This window comes from Ooceraea biroi, chromosome 11, assembly GCF_003672135.1.
Source record: "Ooceraea biroi isolate clonal line C1 chromosome 11, Obir_v5.4, whole genome shotgun sequence".
In the NCBI taxonomy this organism is placed as follows: domain Eukaryota; kingdom Metazoa; phylum Arthropoda; class Insecta; order Hymenoptera; family Formicidae; genus Ooceraea; species Ooceraea biroi.
This window is the reverse complement of record NC_039516.1, coordinates 1,452,309-1,467,641: the sequence shown is the minus strand read 5'-3', so window position 1 is coordinate 1,467,641 and position 15,333 is coordinate 1,452,309. Positions and strand designations below refer to the sequence as shown.

General features: G+C 43.1%; 1 protein-coding gene across 1 annotated transcript in view; it reads right to left on the bottom strand.

Annotated features, from left to right (window-relative positions):
* Positions 1 to 15,333, bottom strand: part of LOC105274509 — a 22,245-nt gene extending 6,912 nt beyond the window's left edge. The window contains exons 1-2 of the mRNA XM_011330706.3: positions 13,258 to 15,333; positions 2,768 to 2,871 (exon numbers count right to left, since the gene is read on the bottom strand). The gene's annotated coding sequence lies outside the window, so the exon portion shown is untranslated. The remainder of the gene's footprint in view (positions 1 to 2,767; positions 2,872 to 13,257) is intronic.

Sequence of the window (15,333 nt, the reverse complement as noted above, 5' to 3'; positions counted from 1 at the left end):
ATGATGCACAACACATAACGAAAACGTGCTTCTTGCGCGTTACGCGAAGAATGATCCGCAAACATTGTTACTCGCATACATGGGGATAACTGTCTGAACAAATACTCAATTTAAATAACAAAGGAGAGACAAGTCGCAGACGGGGACTAAGGTTAATGTAATGAATCTAAAAATAACGTAGCATATGTTTCTTAACAATCTTTGTTCTCTTTTTTCTTATGCTTTTCTCCTTGCATTACAAATTGTATTTTCCTCTTAGATGACAGACTAATTTAAAATTATTGGACTGTAACAGAAATTACAAATATGAATATTACGTTTAGTAATGGATACGCGATTTCGTTTACCAGCGCGAGATGCACACAAGCCGAGTGCGCAAAGATATTAACACATTTCGAAAATAAAGCACTCCTGCAATTGACGTCAACTACTAATGTTTTTCTGACTGATATTATCGCAATCTGCTTTTTTCTTTCAAAGTGCCTTTGCGCTACAATTACTTCAATGATCTACCGCGATTAAGTCAATAATCTTTATCGTGCTCATCTTTCCAGACTTATCTCACAGGAAACATTCGTTACTCTTTAAGTGCTCGCTTAGTCGGCACGATTCTTAACGCGATATCATTTCAAGATCTACCTACTTGAGTTTACTTTTACATGACTCACAATATAATTTCATTTCATACATGTCATTCTTTTTTTCAACGAGAAACAACGATAAAGAAAGACGAGAAGAGAGAAACCGGACAGAAACCGTAAGGTCCACCACTTCGACGTGCAAAGATCGACCTTACGCTCGGTTGCCTCTGGAGCTGGCAACGGTTCAACATTCGGCTGCCGAGAGAGAACATCTCGGAGACATCAATCTGCACGATCCGCACGCACGGACAGCCGTTTATTTCCGTTTAGCAAACCTCTCTCGACGAAAAGTGTCGTTTAATATCTGATCACGCGACGTAAATATCGAGCTAAAAGAACGATACATTATCGCGTGGATGGTTCTGCGTGAAATTATATTATCGCGAGTGTCACAATCGTATGACGATGCGCGTAAACGTGCCAATAGAAACAAACAAACCCCCCGCAATTTTATGAGAGAGCGATAACAGCAGACGAGCCCCGGAGAAACTATTTCATGTATGACGTTCGTTGTCATTTCGCAATAAAAGCGCAATCCGATCTTTCAGCTTGGGTTTATTTCTCAATATAACGTCGGAGCTGGTTCCTCGATACGTGGAGAAGAAACTCTGTCCCGAATGTACTTTTTATAACCGGTATCGAATATCACGAGCGAACTCTCACGTCGTCGCGATATGTCTCGCGGTAAAAAAGTTTTAGGCCTCGTAAATGTAAGATATTATGAGAAAACTGAAAAATAAAAGCAGCACATTTTGAGAATGCGATGTCCAGTTAGAGTTACTAATGTCACTTTTAGAGCTCTCAAATCATTTGTTGTTTTAATAAATTGTAGAATATTCTACTTTTAAGACACCTTCTCTTGATGTCTTTGTATATTGATTAAGTACAATATTGTTTGAATTAGTTTTAGAATTAAGACCCTTATGAATTTGTTGGACATTGTGGTCAATTATGTTGATTCTTGCGATAGCCGATAAGAGACGCAGTGTTAGCATGCAAACAGTTATGTACGAGACAAGAAAACAAGTATCGACCTCTTTTACGAAACACAGTTACTGTTAAGACGTTCTTTATCGTTTCCGAGTTTGCCTTTCCCAACACGCCCTGAATATGAGCATCGCTCTGTGAGTGAAGTCATCCACTCTTCAAAATAAGAAAATTTTCCTTGGCCAATCTGCTCATGTTGAATTTTATATCCTGTGTGCTCCGTTTTATAATTATATTAAAAAAATGTTAAAGTTTTCTTGCAATTTCTCCATAATACTATTAGATAATTAAATTTATCCAAATTTTCCGCAATTTGAGCTTCGAAGCATGTGCACCATCTGGTTCTTCTACTCCTGTTACGTTCCTGTTATTTAGCGTTTGACCGGAAGACGAATTATGATCGCCGATGTACAACAGCATACCATGACCAATTCGGCGCCAGGTTGAAGCTGTTGCTATAAAAGGCAGACACACACACGTGTGATCATTATGCGAAGCCGCTGCGTAATACACGCGCGTGCTATAACGGCGCTATTTTCGCGCGCACGACCCGATAAAACGCGAAATCATTTCCACGCGAGCGATTACGACAATGTCTGCTATTGTGTATCCCGCTAAGAATAGCGCGCGCAAATCTGAACGCGGTTGCAACTTGCTCATTATTATCCCGCGTATAATTACGCGCGGTGATAACAGGACCGCCAGCGGCGAATTTGAAACAGATGTCATTGTCATTCCGGGAACATTGTCATTCGCTCACGCGAGTCGACCAGACATGAGCCACGATACGTTAAACGTGCGTGCTACGTGCGATGCGGGTGCACGGAAATATGTGCCGGGAAATTGGCGACGTCGGCGACGTCGGCGTACGCCTCCCTCGGGTTTCCGATAAGATTCGATTCCGCGTTTCCGACGAACGTCAACAGTTCGTATCACGGTGACAGAGCACGTTTAATTCTCGTTAATCACCTGCAAGCTATTTTCAACTAATTCAAAGATCTAGATCTAAAATACAATTTTGAGGAATCAGTATTTCCGAGTTTCACTGTTCGCGAAACGTGACGAGAAATATTCCGGGAACATTCCCAAAAGTCTCTCGGAATTGGGTCAGAAAAGCTGGATACAGGTCAATAACTCACCAGATGTGCGAAAATCAGCCTGCGATGACTTGGACGAGACAGAGACGTGACATGGCTTGGATCGCAGCTATACCCTTCACTCTCCGTGTTCCATTCTCACAGACCTTGAAGAAAAGAAAAAGACACAGAAAACATTATTTTCTTGGTTCTCCAATAAAAAGTATTTCTTATCGCTTATTGTGACCAATATTATATTATATTATGTCGGGTCGCGAGCGGAATGAAACTCGAAATCAATTCTGCATAAAAATTTTTAATAATTGCAACGACGTGCACGAAAAAACGCATGTGCGTTTGCGCCTTCTCGACGTCGTAGGCCATCGTCGAGAGTATGAATCTGTTTTCTCAACGACGATAAGCAGGTGCATCTGTGGATCGACAAAGCCGCACAGTTTCCACAAGCGCAAGATGATAAAACGATATTTTATTGCATTTATCGAGAAACATGCATTTTGTCATTGCTCTCGTGGAAACTCTCTAGATACCGCCTAGTATTGTGCCTCCGGCTTGCAATCGATTCGCAAGAATTGATTAATTCCTGTGAGGCCTCATTATCGTGAATTGACTGTCGGCGTAATTTATGCGGTCTTCGTCGGGTACCATTCAAGGTAAAACCATGTACAAACGGAGAATTTAATAATGTGGTAAACGTTCATGTTGAAAGATCCCAATGGACCTAAACGTACATCGTAATTAAGATGTCCATATCATTACAAACGCGAAATTTATGAAGATCCCTCCACTCGCATTGAAATTTTAATACCGCGTGCTAAAAAAAGAACAGGTCCATAAAAAGAAAGAGTAAACTGTTTGTCAATTTACATGAATCGTTCCTTTCTCCCTCTACACAAATCAGACGATAAAACACATTGAAGAAAACAAACTTTTCGCAAAAGCATGACGACTTCGCGAAAACAAATGGCCACCGCAGAGTCGCACCACTTTTATTCCGCAAAATAACTGGATTTACTATACAGGGTGAGGCACCTAAAACAGGCCACCTGAATATCTCGGCTGTTATTGGTGATAGAAAAAAATGTGTCAGACCAAACTTGCATGGTTTTGAGGGACACATAATTTGTTCTAAATAGTTTTTTATTAGGTGAACGCGTAGAGGTCATATGAAGGTCAACTTCGTTTTTTTAAATGGTATGATATGTTTTTTTACGTACCATCTAGTAGAGAGTTTGAAGATGCGCACATTGATCTACGAGTCAAAATTATTCAAGGTCACTGAAGGCCAACTGCAAGGGAAAATAATTTACTTTATATTGCCTAGAGTTCTCTGCTATTAAAAATACTGTAAACTCAGAAATGAAAAAGTTCTAGCCCTTAGAAATTTTTTCTTTTTCCGCGAAGTTCTGAGTTGTTTTTATCATTATTTTTTATATTACCTAGAGTTCTCTGCTATTGAAAATACCGTAAATTCAGAAATGAAAAAGTTCTAGCCCTTAGAAATTTTTTCTTTTCCGAGAAGTTCTGAGTTAATGATATAATTATTTTTTATATTGCCTAGAGTTCTCTGCTATTGAAAACACCGTAAACTCAGAAATGAAAAAGTTCTAGCACTTAGAAATTTTAGCCTTTAGTGACCTTGAATGATTTTGACCCGTAGATCAATGTGCGCATCTTCAAACGCTCTACTAGATGGTACGTAAAAAACATATACCATTTAAAAAAACGAAATTGACCTTCATATGACTTCTACGCGTTCACCTAATAAAAAACTATTTAGAACAAATTATGTGTCCCTCAAAACCATGCAAGTTTGGTCTGACACATTTTTTTCTATCACCAATAACAGCCGAGATATTCAGGTGGCCTGTTTTAGGTGCCTCATCCTGTACATGTCTTCCACTTACCATCACACAAATCAAAATTTCGCCGTAAACACCATTCTCTTGTCACACAAGATATTTGTTTGCAACAGTGGTTCGATATCACCGTTGAAATTTCCGCGGGCGCGAAACAGTCAGTCACTTTGATCGACGACGAGAAATGAATTTCACTGAGGCGGATGATCGCGACGTGATGGAAATCGCCCAACACGGGCAACAGCTGCAGATGTTCGGACGTTTGACGAAAGCCGACTGTCACCAATGAGCAAACAACGTAGGACTGAGGCAATCCGCCATTGACCAAATGTTTAAAATCACTTTAGGGAAGAAAGCAGAGGGGGGAGCGACTATATTTAGCGTCAATGTTAGTACACGCAAGTATCGTACGATCGTCGACGCTAATATCGTGTCTTATCAATCTCGGATAAAGCGCTGCCAATTTTATTGCAACGTGATCACGCAAGAAGACGGTCCGTTGACGCGATTATCCAGTCGGAGGAGATCGCGCAAGAAGAATGACGGAGCAGGAAAAACATAGAAAGCGACACGGGGAGCAGAGTGAATGCCAAGATTTGCAATGTAAAAGTTGTCGTTAATCTTTGCAACAATCCCGAGCGAGGAGGCTCATAAAGTACCAACAGCCGTATTCATTATACAGCGCTGATACGTCTTTGCATTGCATATTTTTTTGTAAACAGTAACGCCAATTCCATTAACAAAACATCGACTGTGCGCACGTGGAATCAACGTTTATCGCTCTTACGTCGCTTTTACGTCGGAATTACGCATCCGCGTGTGCGATCGCGCTCGTGATTAAGATGAATTAATTCATCGACTTAGAACGCGGAAACAATTGCACCTCGTTTTCCTGCGAACCCTTTATTTATTATTATTACGGCAGTTCGCGTTCTCGTTACTTCCGCATGTTACGTTGGAGCAGAAAAAAAATTTACGACGCGGACTCTCGGGATCCCCCGATGTAGCTGCTTTCGAATTCACGTCGCCCTTGACAAATAAGAATCGTCTCCACGATCGCCGGGACGCATACGTATACTACGTGTACACGCACGCGGGTAAACCGGTTGAAAATTTACGAGTCTGCGAGAAACCGCAGAGTGCTCGCAGCCGAGAGACGCACCGAGCAATCTCATCGCCTCGCTCGGACAAGCGCGAAATGGAATGTTTCATCGTTTCCGATGTTTGCTATTTTTTGCCATTGCTTTTCTTACCGACTCACGTTCGAATAACATTACACATCACGGTGGAATCCAATATACCAAAAAGGTATCTCGTCATTGGCGGAATTAACTAAATTCTGTTCTCGAGTACAGGAATAATTAGAACACCGTTGCTCGAATGTTATTATATTACGAATATAAATTTTCGATAACTGCACGTTGTCTGTAAATTTATTGGCAATGACTAATGTCATTATCATTGTTCATTACTGGTAATAGCCGCTGTAAAAACGTATTTTCCAACATGGCACTGCTTGCAATTTTACATTCCGTCTTTGCGTTTTAAGCAAAGATCCTCGTGCGTTTTCAATACCCTGATAAACAATATATGATAATCGTAAATAACACGATACGCTACAACAAGCTGGCAAAAAACCTTGCACATTCTGTCTCGAAGCTACTCCGATTATCCCATTACGATAATTATACGCGCAAATAATAGATAGAAAATCTGTATCCACGTGTAAGGTCGCAATATATCATTCCAATGGCATATCATACAAAGTCTAATTATGCCTGTCTGTCTCAATGCAACATACGAGTATCCCACGAGTCCATCGCTGTGTCCGTTGTGATATATTTAACAGCTAATTAAGTCTGGAAACCAAGACTTTCCCTAGCAATATTTCTCGCAAATTTCTTTTAATAATCTGGCCAATCAGGTATAAGGACTTTTTATTTTACGTCGCAAGTTAACGATAATTCGAGAAAGTGCGACAGTTTTTAAGACACACTTTGTATAATGTCTAGTCCAGAGAACAAAGAAACCCCTACGTAAGAACTACGTGAAATATTTCTAGAACGCTGGAGGATCAAGAGACTGATGAACTTTCACGCCTCTTCATTTGTAAATCACCTTATTTATGAGAGATATTTTTGAGAGAGAGAGAGAGCAAGGTATAGTTCTAGAATGTTATCTTCGTAGCAGCGCGTGTAACGAACAAAGGCAACTATGTAGAAACGACACAGAGCGGGCCATTCTATGCGGGTTTCCGACATCGGTGTACTTCTGACATCATTAGCTTCTCTTTCTCTCATACTTGCGCTGTTTGTTTCCGAAACAACGTATGCGGAAACCGCAATATCCGTGAAACGCGACTGGCTGCTTCATCGAGTAACAAAGTTTTCGCCAAGTAAACGAAACAAAGCGTCTTTTGCTTTCGAAATCCGCGTCCGCTATTTCTACATGCAACTATATTCTCTCATCAGTAATTTTTTTGTAGCATCTCGACTTTATCGTCAATGCCGTAATAAGACTATGAAAACCGATTGATATCGCGTAATAAATGGACACTACTCGTGCGTAAAGATACACGTTACAAGATGATGTAACAATTTCTTCGGAATCATCAAGCACGGCGTTATGCAATCAAAACGTCATCACATAAGTAAAATGAATATGTTAAGCAAAAGAGAGAGAGAGAGAGAGAGAAAAAGTTTAAATTATTCAAACAAATCATCGTAATCCGGTATATACTTATAAATAAAATCTTTATAGCGGAAGAAACTTGTGACCTTTCAAATCCGCCTTCTCACGTTCCATTACGTTTCCTAGAGAAGGAAAGAAACACTCTCCTATCTCATCTCTCGTAATCATATACTGTTATAAGCAGCGGAAACCGCGTAATCTCCGCGACGTACATTAAATTTTCCCGTTACACAAATAACTCCTTCCTTCGGACTTCCATCAAGCTGCGTTTCGTAATGTCGCGGTTTACACGTGATTGAAACCTCTCAATTAGCAAATTCCATCGGCACATATCGGTGAGCGTCGTTTCATATAGGCTTGTTAGCACCTTGGACTTGCTGGCTCGCAGCCATTCAGTCTGCGTTTCGTGTTTCTCGTCACCGCTGCATCCCTCGTCGAGTAACATCAAAGCTCGAATCGAAAGGAAGAACTATCTTTGCATGGACATCTTTGCATCCTATGACGAAAATAAATTGTTGTTGAAACGAAATTACACAAATAACGAAAATCGAAATTTTGGTCAATTAATTAGAATTGAAATCATTTTATGGGAATTGCTCGGTATTGATTCCGAATACTGACACACGCGTGACGGGATTAGTATATTACGACCTTGCGAAATTTTCTCCGCGGTAATATCCTTGTCTTTCTTCTTCTTTGTTTGCTCTTGATACTTTATTTTTATATTCCATTGTCCGGCTTATTCGGCTACTGTTTATCCTTAACAGTGTCGCGTCGCTGCCGGCACCAAGGTCGGCACTTTTTAGTTTGCTGCAGATCGCGTCAGTGGATCGCTAATTTTGAAATATCGCCCCGACGTGACACCCACGTCCAATTTAACGCTTTAAAATTCGACACGGCCAAATGCACGATTTGTTATTAATAAGCGAATTCCCTGGGGAAAAAGCGCGCTCATCAAACGCGCGCGCGCGAGCGGAATAATCGTGCGTCAGGTTGCACGAAAACGCATCAACTCGCTTCGTCAAAAGTTCGACGCGATAAACAAAGATATTTATTCGAAACAAAAACCTGTAATACGTGCATGAAATCGATCCGATACAGTTCGAGTCGCATTGATCGCTTCGTGCGCGATCGCCATCTTCGCGTATCGACTCTGAGCCGACTCAGAGTCCCAAGAGAGATAAATCATGAGAGAGAAGGTAAATCATTCTGCGCCTATTTTCCCGTTAAATCGCAATGACACGTATACCAATTATCTTGTATCGCATAAAAAGATCGTATAGATTAAGGCTAGGCACATACAAAGTTGTAGAAAACATAAAATTGCAGATCACTTCGATAACAATCAGTATTTCGTTATCCATTTTTGAGATATTTTATCGATGAAGATAACATTCGCGAAAGCACTTTGCAATCTCCAAATGATTGATGAATCACTGAGGAATTTTGGAAGCAACAAACTTTACGCGACTTCAAAAAGATCCGACTGATCCGATTGATCGAGAGTCGCGTACCTTGTATTGAAAAATTATGTCAACTATTTTTTATAATACATTTAATATTATAAAAGAAATATTTCTCACGTATTACTGAAAGATTTGATCAGTAAAGACAACGTTTCGCAGGAAACACTTGGCAATCTTAAAATACTGCTAATGATCTTTGAAATTATGCGCGCGTAATGGTTCTTAAGTGATCGTGGAATAGATTACTACGTCAGAATATTCGTAGAATACAAGAGGTTGCGCGCGTACGGACAATTAATATTTATTGTATCACGTTACATGCTTTCGTCATCTGTTGAGTGGACTCAAATGCTGATTCCAGTTACGAGATACTCCAGTAACATTCTAGCGTGCGACATTTCTGTCTCAAGTGTGTCTCGAATGATCCAACAACAGCTAACATGACAAGTCGCATTAATCACCGGTTACTCCAATTAGCCCAACGAAACTCGATAAGCAATTCACGTCGATCGATCGACCAATCGATGAGCTTTCTTTTCCATCAAATTTTATCCAAATCGCCTCAACAGGCATTACAACTAATGCATACTTGAATTATATTCATCCGTTACCATAGCGATATTATAATATATCATGAAATAACGATATAAACGCGTTATCCCCAGTTCTCCTCCTCGTCGTACGCGTATCCGCTTTTCGTTAAACAGAGAAAAGAAACAAATAGTCGAACAAATTGACAGATAAATTCCACGCCAGTGTCAAAACGTATCTCTTTCACGAATACTACCTGATGGGCGTTGCTGAATTTACAGATACACGTCATCGTTTACACTTCGCACTATTCCACGTCCCGGGATCTGCTTTCCTCTCACGTAACATACAGGAAATTCTAGCTTTAGCATCGATGATGCTCGCTAGAAAATAAGATCAGGAGCGCAACAATTCGGGGAATCCAGCCGGCGCGACACAAAGGAAAATGGAAAATACCAATCGAAATCGGTATCCGCGTATCGCGAATTTCAAACAAATCCGTTAGTCTTGAACTTTGTCACGTCGTGATTCGGTCGTTACACATACGTCCTCTCGCGTGCCTCCGATTATATTATCGGGATCGTGCCTCGCGTACGTCTCGTGTCTATCGAAAGGAAAGTTCCTTAATCCAGCTCGCATCGTATAACGGCTGTGTTGCGTGGAAAAATTATACGACTTATCGATATGCGCTACGATTGATGCATACTGCAACGCGTGCATTCTTTAACACGACCCTTCCTCGTCTGCACATCGACCTGGTCTTTCGACCTCGTACCACCAATGGTCACTTCTTTCCACGATAGTTTACTATTCGATTATGGATTAAAGATTCCGATTCAAACGTCTCGGATCAGTTCTCGGAAAGATGAAACATGAACGTAAGGTCGTTATCAAAATAAGCTGTCTGATGCAGATTTCACAAATATGCAGTACGATAAGATACATTTAATCTCATAGGTATGATAAATGAAAGAAGTTTACGAGATGTACCTGATCTCCTCAACATCGCGATCGAATCGACGTTTCGAGAGATCGAGACACTTTATCGACTTTCGCGATCTGGTCATGAAAAAATAACGGTCCGATACGGAACGCCGCCTGATTCCATCGAACGTTGCGCGGCAACAATGACACGCTGGCACTGGCATTGTGCTCGTTATCGTCACCGGCACGATTCGCGCCCCCGTAATCGTGGCACAAATCGGTCGGTGCGCCCATAGTGCCTGTGCGAACTGGGTTAAGGCGAATGAGAATCACTGCTGACCGGGTCAGATTCTTATCAGACATTAACACTAACCGCACCAACCGACCCAGAGGAGAATCGCCCAGCTTTTCTGCGAGATAATCGCGCGCGAGGAAATGTTGTAACGGTACTTTTCCAAGCTGACGCCGCTGCTGACCGATGTTGCATGCTCGTCGAACGTCGCGAGGATGTTTAAATGCGCTTGGCTTCTGATAACGGACGATTCATTCGAGAATCAAGATGCCACATTGCGGAGAAATTCCGCGACGCTCGTCGATGGGAACGCAGCATAAAACGCGCTCGTGATCCGCGTATACGTTACCAGGGATAATCTGTTAGAATCGCACGTCACTTTCACCGCGAGGTCCCAACTTTCTTATCTGCCAGCTGTGATTGCGCGACTTCAGTTGCGATTTATTTTGATCTCTAATACCTTGGAATTATAGACTGAAAAACCGATCGGCGTGATTATAGATCCAGTATAGCCTCTTTGTCAGAATCCTTGAAATTGTAAACAGCAATTGTAAACAGTAACCTTCCTAATGGTTCATTAATCTCAGGTTTTTGTATTCCAGTGGAGACGGGTTGTGTCTTACCAAACTGTTTCTATGGTGAAGCAGAGGCGAGAGCAGAATCAATTCTCACGCATATGCAAACCCCCTCGCTGGTGTATTCTATTAAAAGAACGTCTGTAACGAAAATAACAGAGCATCGGGTACTATTCCATCGTGATTCACAGCCGTCTAATTTCGTTTACTGTCGAACTGGCATGGGTACTCGTCAATCACACTTTCGGTCATACTCGCACATTGGACATTTTTTTGGGACCTCCTGACGTCAGTCGGCTAGCGGCGTCGGAGGAATCCCGAATGAGCTCTATGCTTTCTTATGGCTGTAATTATCGGCGAGCGACCGATGCTGGCTTATTATTGCCGATAAGCAGATACGAGCAGGCGAGTATTCGATTTGGTTTCACTTCTTTTCATATGCTTTGCACATGAGACGATAAAACGCGAGGAAAAGGAGTTATTCTCTCTCTTTGTCTCTTCCTCTCTCTGTTTTTCGCGATCAACTTGGTCGTCGTATCGACAGCGGACGCGCGAAAAGGATTACATCGTTGATGATGACATCAGACCAACGGACACTATGCAAAATACCGCGTGAATCATCGTGCACCTTCCTCGAAGTGCGAACGTCGCAGATGTTGCGATGTCATTAAACCTTTGATTTGCAGAACATACCGTGTTCCTCACCCACGCGCAATCGATTTCTATGATATGATAGATAAATACGTGCATTCTGTGCGAGCAAATGACCTCCGAGGACCAATCAATCGCTAATCGTAATGGATTTCTAGATGTCTCAAACGAGTGTAAATGAACCGCGAAAATTGTACAGAGCACAGCAGAATCCGACATCGAAAGCGGGCGAGTGCGGCCATTGCGAGGCAAAGGTCGCCGACTACGATGCCGAACGGTATATATTACGTAAGTTGGCATAAATTCAAACTTTCTAAACGTTCGCCGTGCGCCAACGCGTTGCGTTACCTCCAGGATGCGATCTTGATCCCATTCACGGCGAGATCTAACGGCCGCGATAGCGTAAACGACCGTAATCCACGATCGCAAACGGTCGCCTGCATCCACGAAAAACAATTTCGTAACTTCCTTGCATCTTCCTCTGATTTCCATCGCTATCGTTATTGTTGAATTTTAAATATACGCGCACGCATCATAAGTTATTTTAAATATACACGCACATATAAGTTATTTTAAAATATGCTCTCTCGACATGGATATCGTCAGAAATAATGATGTTACGTGATGTTCGACGCAACGGTATCCGTCCAACCAACGGAACCTTTTGCTTTTTATTTTCGCGTCGAGAAAAAAATGGCCATGGAGAATTGTCGATCGGTTGGTTGCGCCGAATCGGTTGCTCGGCGCGTTGCAACCAACCATTGGAACGTTCAATCTTAATAGATGTAAATCGATGATAAAATATATGCCATGTACATTTTAATCCTTTACATTCAAGGATCCAGCCATTATTTTTATTACACTAATATAGTAATAGTACTAATAATTTGATGTTATGTTAATGCGTCCTCTCGATGCAATATCTGCCTCATGAAGCTAGATTCGAACATTTAAATAAAGTATTTAATATGACATACAAGATGGCCGATGTGGCTCCACATATACAAGAAATTTCTCTGATAAAAACTCAATGTTATAACGGGACTTTCCTCTATCGGCGGCCTATATGGAACATGGAACATTATTCGCTGGAAAGTCCCGCGAGATACGAGACACGGCGCCTAATGACATCGCGGCTTGCATTTACACAGCGAAGCGCGAATGAGGAAATTCGCGCCTCCGCAACAGTCCTGATGGCGAGAATTAAAATAATAGCACGATATGTGAAAACCTCCAAACGGGTTTTTCACAAATTTCAACAAACTCGAGAATAATTTCTAGACGTAAGGAGAGTAAGCTAATTTAACGCTTCTCATCATCGGAAAGGAATGCCGAGTAAGCATATCGTTAAACGGATGATCTTGATGAAAATAATCGAGCAGTCGTGTAGAGAACGAATCGAAACAACGAAATGCAATTTTGAAATGCGGCGGTGCAACAACGATCGAATGATTTACACGAAGCATCCTACCTTGAAAGAGCACGGGCTGACCCACCGAGTGTAAAGGGTTAAAAGCGGCTCGCCAGTGCGGCATACGATACTCACCGTAAAAATATCCTGGTTCGGCGCGACGCGCAGCCAATTTGCCGCTCTGGGTGACTCCGTCTCCTCTCGGCCGATTCGCAGGTAACTTCAGGCTGGATTCGCGGCACGCTTGCTCGCTCGGTGTGGTTGCGGGGAGTCGCCGCGGCTGGCCGTTGCCCCGAGTGTCAATCGGCGCGAACAATGGCTCGTGACTGCCGGCCGCATGTCACACACGGCCGTGCGTACCCGGGACAAGAGAGAAAATTATTTCTCCCTTTCGAGCGCGTGAAACTGCGTTTACCTATCGCTGCCTGTGCGCGCCCTTCACACTGCAGCGAAGCCGCAATACACCGCGTTCCCCCCCCGCGCGCGCGCACGTACTCTCGTGGAAACGCACACCCCTCCGTTCGCACCGCGCGACGCACCGTAGCGGACTGAAGTGAGCGCGTTGCCCGCCGTGCCGCCGAATCAAACCACCACCTCGACCGAACGCGCCCGATCACCGCGCGACCGGCCGCCGAGACTGGCCGAAACGCAATGGCAATTGTCCCTCTCTTTCCGCCGCGATTTTCTCGCTCTTTTACTCTCTCTTTTTCTCTCTCTATCTTTCCCGTGCATGGGATGCATGGCGCAACCTAGCAACGGCGTCAGTGGAAACCTTCCAACCGCTGAACTCCCTCCCGATCTTTTAACGAAACTGCCATGCTTTTGCCCTTTGACGAAAACTTCATCAGGAGGAAGAATTGCGCGTACCCGAGAGACGCAATCCCGAGACTTCTTTGCGATAAAATGACGCACTTTGTTGCTCCAGTAGGAGGAAAGGGAAGATGAGCGATTCCAGCGATAATTAAAATAAAAACGGAACATTTCCGCCAGAATTAGGGTCCGATCGCAGTTTTTCACGAGAATCTCCTGGTCTTACGGAAATCGGCACGTGATCACGATTTATTTGCCATTCGCCGTGTACAATAATTACATCCGTCTGCCTTTCTGGGATCTCGCGCGATGACGTATCCTGCCGTCTGTGCAAATCGCAATTTGTATACCGATACAAATTGCCGGTCACATGAGCCGACTGAGGCGCGGTGTTAGCCGCAAAAGTTTAACCAGCACCGCAAACACATCGCGCGTAGGCCGTCGCGCGCGTGCAAAAGGCGATTTATAGACGCGAGCACGTGATGCCAAGTGAATTCATGAAAAAAACGATGGCTTGCCACACGCTGAATGCGTGTCCGTGTGGCGTGTGGGAATCGACCAGCTCGAACTGGTTGAAAGCGTGATTTAATCAGCAATTCGGCGACCGCAAATGTCGCTCCTTCGCTGGGACGCGTCGTAAAATTCGGCACGCGAGTTACAAAACTCCACTTTGCGGGAAACGCAAATCTATCTTGACGCAGATTATAGATGCATACGCGATCGTTTATTCAATGTCACTCGTGAGCGACTGCTCGCGGAAGTAAAATAAGACCGGTACTCGCGTACGTACGAGCCGCTTTGTTTCATAAAGCGCTTCAACAGCTACAGAGCTTTCCTTATTCCCTTCTCCCATGATTTCCATCCCATTTAAATTGCCGCGTTTCATTGAGCTCGTAGCAGGTCAACGCGTGTGCACGCGTACACGTTCCGCGTATAAACGCGCTCCGTGGGGTGTCGTACGGCCAACGTCGTCTACGCGAGACGACATTTCAAATATCAGGCTGGCACGTGTACCGATTATGCCGACAATTTGTCTCGATTCCTTCTCGCGCGCGCACGTGTCGTGTTTTCCGCGACAAGGTCCTTAGAATTTCGAGCGCTACGTAATCCTAGATCAATACTTGCATCCGCTCTCCCGTGACTACGCAAGGTCGACAAAGGTGGCGTTCAGGCGACAAGAGAACGAGGAAGAATTCGAAAAATTCAACGGCAAACATTTTCGTCAAGCGTACTAACAAGCGTAGCGTAACAATTTGTCACGAGGAGCATGAGGGGTAGCTGAAAAAAATAGTTTCCTTGGAGAATCCCGTTGCAAAAAATAATTCAACGCAAACTGACCAAGAGCGACAAGAGAATAAGAAAGAATTCGAAAAATTCAACGGGGAAATATTTTACAAGCGT